Source organism: Chenopodium album, chromosome 18 (genome assembly GCF_948465745.1).
Source record: "Chenopodium album chromosome 18, dcCheAlbu1.1, whole genome shotgun sequence".
Taxonomy (NCBI): domain Eukaryota; kingdom Viridiplantae; phylum Streptophyta; class Magnoliopsida; order Caryophyllales; family Amaranthaceae; genus Chenopodium; species Chenopodium album.
Window position 1 is genome coordinate 36183244 of NC_137851.1, and position 6753 is coordinate 36189996.

The 6753-nt window shown below is 35.9% G+C and overlaps 1 non-coding gene across 1 annotated transcript; it reads right to left on the reverse strand.

The window, feature by feature from the left end:
• Positions 1-3852: 3852 nt before the first annotated feature.
• On the reverse strand, positions 3853-3959 carry LOC145593293 (small nucleolar RNA R71). Its single transcript, XR_014102650.1, has one exon. It is a non-coding gene; the product is annotated as a small nucleolar RNA R71 (small nucleolar RNA).
• Positions 3960-6753: the final 2794 nt, after the last annotated feature.

The window sequence follows — 6753 nt, forward strand, 5'->3', positions numbered from 1 at the left end:
ATTATCGGTAGAGCTCTGTAGTTTGTGACTCTTGGAGTCTGTAGGATCTGTTGTGTTCGCTTGGCTATATATGTGTCTATTATTGTATTCTTGATGATGAAAATGTCTTTTCCACTTCCAACTAGTGAATTGTTATAAATAATACGTAGTACTACTTTTGAGCAGGTTGAATTTCATCGAGACAATCTTGTGATTTTTAAGGGCGTGTTCGGCACTAGCTTTTGGGTAGCTTTTAGGTAGCTTTTAGTGGTTTGACTTATTCAAACCACTACATAGAAAAAATTATGAGTGTTTGGGAATGTAGTGGTGGGGGTAGAGTTTAGTGGTTGAAGTAGCTTTTGTGAAAAGTTAACATTATTAACTTTTGTGAAAAGCTAGGTAGCTGTTGAATTTTCTTCTATTTTTTTTAGAATTTTACAGTTCACAGCTAGTTTACCAAACACTCATACTAAATTATTTATTTTCACAGCTAACAGCTAGTTGACAGCTAACAGCTTCATATACAGCTAACAGCCACCAGCACAGCTAACAGCTACCTCTACAGCTATATTTTGCCGAACACGCCCTAAGTAGGAAAAATTATCATGATTAATCCCAACTTTGCTCCGTCTGTCAATATTAATCTCAATTTTCGTTTATTTTTTATTAATCCCAACTTTGTACTCAATTTGCTCCCACTGCACCCAAGTGACTTGCAACTGGTTTAACAGGTTAACATTTGTGAGTTGAATTTTTTTTTGCACACGTGTCAATATTTAATTGGTTGAAAAAAGAGAAAATTAAAAAAAAATGTAAGAAAATTAAAATCCCTAAAACTAATCCAGCCACCCCACCACCAACACCGACAACGCAGCGCAGCCCAGCTCCTGCCCCACGTCCAATGCAAGTGCACTCCCTTCGTAGCTCATGACTACCAGAAAACCTACCCCAGCCCTAAACAGACGTTTCCCCACCAAAAAACAACCCCTCTCCCAACAAAATGACCACCAAAATTGGCCACAAATGGCTGAAATCGGCCAATTTTGGGGCTGAATGATTGTTTTGAACCCTAAATCAGCTGATTTCGGCCATTCGTGGCCGATGGTATCGTTTTGGAAGTTTAGGGTGCAGGAATAGGAGCGGATTGGGTACAAAGTTGAGATTAATAAAAAAAATATAAGAAAGTTAAGATTAATATTGGCGGACGGAGTAAAGTTGGAATTAATCATGACAATTTTTCCTTTTAAATATTACAACATTTGGGGATCTCAATTTAAAACAAGTTAAAAAAAAAAAAAAACTTGCTTGTAGCCTAATAATAGGTTACATGACACATGTCCTCATACAATTGGTTTGACTTTTTTTCCTTCTCTTTCCTCTTCTCTCTTTCCCCCTCCATAACCTCCGGCTAACCCTCCCACTGCACTTCCCTTTCCGGCCACCCCTCCTCTTGCTCACCTCCCTTCCCCGTCGCACTTCCCTTTTTGGCCTCCCCTCCCCAATCCATCTCCCTTCCCTGCACCTCTTGTCCTTTTTTGTCGGTTCGCCCCTTTCCCCTCATTCCTTATCTGTCACCCTACCCCATTGGCCACCCACCTGCCGCCAAAATCCAGAAAAGCCCAACCCAACTCCCTCTAGACCAATTGAATCCCCCACTCACTCCTATGGATACCTAGTAAAACCCCTACCACTTCTCTCGAAATCACCTCCTTTGAAACCAACTGAGATCCCCATCCACCCTCCCTTAAATGGTAGAATAAGGTGCTTAATGTGTTGTGGCAAACTATGTGATTTTACCAATACATCATCAATGTAAACCTCAATAAAGTCTTTCATCATCTCATCAAATATGAGGTTCATAGCCCTTTAATAAATAGCTTCTACATTTTTACGTCCAAATGGCATGGCCACATATTCATATATGGGTGAAAATTCAATTTGTGGTATGATTTATAGCCCAAATCGAAGCCAAACCATATTAATTCGATTTGAGATTTTTCAAACCGTACACACCATATTATTATTCGGTTTAAACCAAATCACACCATTTTTAATTCGTTTTTCAAAAATAAAAACTAAGTAGTACCTCAATTTTAAGGGCTTAGTGTTTTGAGCTTTGATTTGTACTTTTTTTTTTTAACTCAACTACAAATTTTACCTACACCTTGGGGCAAGGAACATTGCCTGCACCCCCCCTCCGCGCGTGCCCGCCCCCTTCCCTTTTCATTTATGAATTTGCTGTAAATTAATAACATGTTCATTTATGTATTGGTAAATGTTCATTTTTGTATCATTAAATGTTCATTTTTTTAATAAGAAGTTTTTTGTTCAATTTAATATATTTTCTGAATTATTGTATAGTTAGAATTTTTTATAAATAAAAATGAGAGCAAATTTATTTATAAAGATTATTGTATTCAAATCATTTTAATTATAGGAAGTATTGCATCATCAAACGTTCATTTTTGTTTATTTATGTTTCAACAGATGTTTAATTTTGTATCATCAAATGTTCATTTCAAGAGTTATGTGTAAGTAACATAGTAAGATGTATGCAAATACATACGTCTTAGAATTCTATCTATTTAAATAAAACATTGCTAAAATAATTTTTAACATAAAATATATTAAATTTAATTACAAGGATAACACATTTCTATACTATATCATGTAACTGCTTCATAAACATGAAAGTAAACCATTAAATCTTAAATGTACATACGAGTCTTGTAAAATGAACATTGTTTGTTACATATGGTATATATAATAAAGTGACTATAGATATATCCTCCTCGTTCCACCTCTAATCATATGAAATTTTTGTATTTTCCATAAAATATATAATCTGAGCACAATATATATGTCACATTTAACTTCCTTACTTGAGTTTCATGTACAATAAGAGATCAAATTTTTTGAAAAAATTAATATGATGAACACATTCCAAACAAATTTACGTGAAATCTAAGGATTCAAAATTGAACATTTACGCATGAATAACAATTACGAATTCAAAAATGAAAACACTATAAAGTAATAAAAACCTTTCAATTCGAGAATGAAAAGCTATATAAAATCTAAATGTGATGAGTGTCATTTATGGCACTCATTTAGCCTCTTTTAGGATGAATTTTAATCGCTTTTATAACTCTTTTATTTTTTTCTTTAGTTTTATCTTCTATTTCTCTAGTTTGTGTTTTCCTTAGTTATTTTCCCGTTTTCTTTAATTCTTTTTATAAAAAATTAATATGATGAAAACATTCCATACAACAGATTTTTAGGCTACATTTGTAGCCGTGCTATTAATATTTTCCTTTGAGATTTGTATGCATAGGGCACAAGATCGAATTTTAGTGCCATTTGATCCAGAAATTGAGAGGACCATAACAAAGATAAGGGTTGCTAATCCGAGAACCTTGAGCTAATCGTTCCTTAAGCTCAAGGTTCTCAAGAGAGGAAGACCATTAAGAAGAAGAAGAACGAGAAAGCATTGGTGCTAATCCGAGAGTAGCATTGAAGGAGTTGGGAACTCCGGGAGCCTATAGGTTTGAAAGCGGAATTGCTCCTCCCACGACAATGGAAAATGACTTTGAGATTAGACCGACGATGATTACATTGATAGAAAGGCGTCAATTTAGTGAAGCCAAGTATGAGAGTCCCCTCAACCATCTCAAGGAGTTTGAGAATTATTGCAATACCATTAAGGTGAATGGGGTTACTCAAGAGTTCATTCGACTTAAACTTTTCCCTTTTTCTCTCATAGAATGTGCTCTGGAGTGGTTGGACAAAGAGGTGAAACCAAACTCTTTGAGGACATGGGATGAAGTGACAAAAGATTTTCTATCTCGTTTCTATCCACAAAAGAAGACGGCCGAAATAAGGACGCTTATTCAAAGCTTCAAGCAAAAGGGGAATGAGAGCTTATATGAGGCATGGGAAAGGTATAAGGAGTATCAAAGAGAGTGCCCACATCATGTGATTCCCACCTATCAAATTATCCAAATTTTCTATGGAGGTCTAAGCCCTCAAGGAAAATCTTGCTTAGATGCTGGTGTCGGAGACCCTATCATGAATAAGACGGAAGAGGAGTTGGTGGACATAATTGAGGATGTAGTGAGATACTACATGGATTGGCAAGAAGGTGAGAGAGAGTCGACAAGCAAAAGTTGTTCTACGGTGTATTCAATCGACCATCTCAATGCCATCAACAATTTTTCTTCACAAATTTCAAACTTGGGAAAGGAGATGACCTCGATCAAAGTAAAGCTTGAGAGTGCTTCGTCACAAGCACCAATTTTTCCCTTCCACAATAAGGGAAGAGGTACATCTTCTAACTCAACTCCCCCTTTTATTTCAAACAATATGTCAAATGGTTGTTTATTTTGTGATATATGTGGATCATATGATCATGATGCTTCTAATTGTCCACATGCTTTTGATAATTGTGATGATGTTGATAACAATGAATGTGAACAAGTGAAATTTATTTCAAACAACAACAACGGGAAAAGATTTGATGGACAGAGAAACTTCGGGAATAGGAACTCTCACCAACAAGGGAACTTTGATAATTATAACCAAAATGTAGGTTATAGAAACCAAGGAAACCAAAATTTCCGAGGCAACTATAACAATCAATGCTATAATAATCAAAGTCAAGGTCAAGTGTATGGAAACCAAAGGCAAAATCAAGGCTATGGTAACCATCACCAAAACAATGGCCAAAATCAAGGCCGGGGTAATTGGAGCAACCAAAATCGGGATAATTTTTAAAACAACAATCAAAGGAGACCCCCACCCGGATTTGCTCCAAGAACTCAAGGCAATTGTGACTATTCCTATGCCCAACTTTCATCTTCTAGGACTACTTTGGAAGAAATCATTGAGAACCAAACCAAAATTTTGAATACTTACATGTCGATGAGTGACAAAAAGTTCAATGGGATGATGACACACAACAAAATGCTTGAGACACAAATCACCCAATTAGCAAACAGCTTGAAGAAGAGTGCTAGCCCTACTTCATTACTCTCTCAAGGAGTTGATCCTAAAGAACCGATGTATTCTATCACCATTAGGAGTGGTAAAGTGCTTGAAGAGAGTGTTTCTAGGAAGAGTGAGGAGGGTGAGAAGGTGAGTGATTCATGTAAGAAGAAAGAGCTTGATGTGTCAAAGAAGGAAAGTCAAGATGTCAAAGAGGAAGTGAAAATTGAAGAAAAATTGTATGAGGATGTGATCAAACCAAAACTTCCATATCCCCAAAAGTTTTTGAGAAACAAGATTGATGAGCAGTTTGGGAGATTTCTTGATATTCTTAAGGAAGTTCAAATGCCAAGATATTCTAAGTTCCTTAAAGAAATTTTGAGTGGCAAAATATAGTGTAATTAGGTTGATTCGGTGAAAGTTGGGGAGTGTTGTAGTGCTTTTATCCACAATGATTTACTCGAAAAGATGAAAGATCCGGGAAATTTTTCAATCCCTTACAAGATTAATGGAAAAATGTTTCAAAATGCTCTTTGTGATCTTGGTGCTAGTGTTAGCAAAATGCCTTATTCCGTTTTTAAGAAGCTTAAGTTAGGAGAGCTTCTTCCAACAAACATGACCTTATAATTGGCCGATCATTCTATTAAGTTTCCTAAGGGAAGAATTGAGGATGTCCCCCTCAAGATAGGTGAGTTTACAATTCCCGTTGACTTCATTGTGCTTGAAATTGCAGAAGATGACAATATACCTATTATCCTAGGGAGACCATTCTTAGATACTTTGGATGCTTTGATTGATGGGAAAGGTGGCCTTATTACATTGTGTGTTGGTAATAACAAGGCAAGTTTTAAGCTAAAGTTAATGCATGAGTCTTTGTATTTTGTGAAAGGCATTATGTGTATCAATTCACCTCGTTCTAATGACTATGTTTGCATGTTTGTGTCTTCTACTAACAATGTTCTTGAAGCTTGTGATGATGTTCTTATAAGTGTTGAAAGCAAGATGGTTAGTGAAGATAACATGAAGTCCTCAAAACTTATGGATGAGGATGTGATTGATATACCTTCATGGTTTGAACTCTACCTAAGAAAGGTTGAAGATGACTCTAAATGTGTTGATGGTGCAAAACCGTCCACTACAAGGAGTAAGAAGACAAAAAAGAAAAAGAGAGCTTTCATAAAGAAGAAAATGAAGTTGAAACAAAATAAGCTTGAGTCGGTGTTTTCAAAACAAGAGAACGCATCTAAGAAGGAAGTGGAGTTGCCAAAGAGTGGCATGAAGTTTGACCTCTGTACCGCTTTGGACAAAGTGGTTTTCTTTGACCCTCCATGATTTGGAGGAAGGGTCGAGCTTAGGACCTTAAGCAAGCGCTTCCGGGAGGAAACCCGGTTTTCTAACCCTTTCTTTTGATTTTATCTTTCTTATCTTTCTTTTATTTTATTTTCTTTCTTTCACTTGTTTTGTGTTTGGATTTATAGGTCGTTTTCATGGGAACCGGATCCCTTGAGCGAGCATGAGCATAATGAGAAGGAGTTTCGTGATTAATGATGAGAGTATGCTCGATTTTCTTGAATTTCGAGTCGTATGAGTAAGGTAATCAAAGGGGTAAGTTAGGAAAAATAGTACTTTAATATGAAGGAAATTTGTGCTTAGTGGGTGTAATACCCCATATTTTCATACGTATTTTCTAATTAATTAATTAGGAATTATTTTATAAAAAGGGTATTTTAGTAAATTTATTATTTGGAGCCAAAATGATATTTGAATTTTGGTGCCAAAAATATTTTGAAA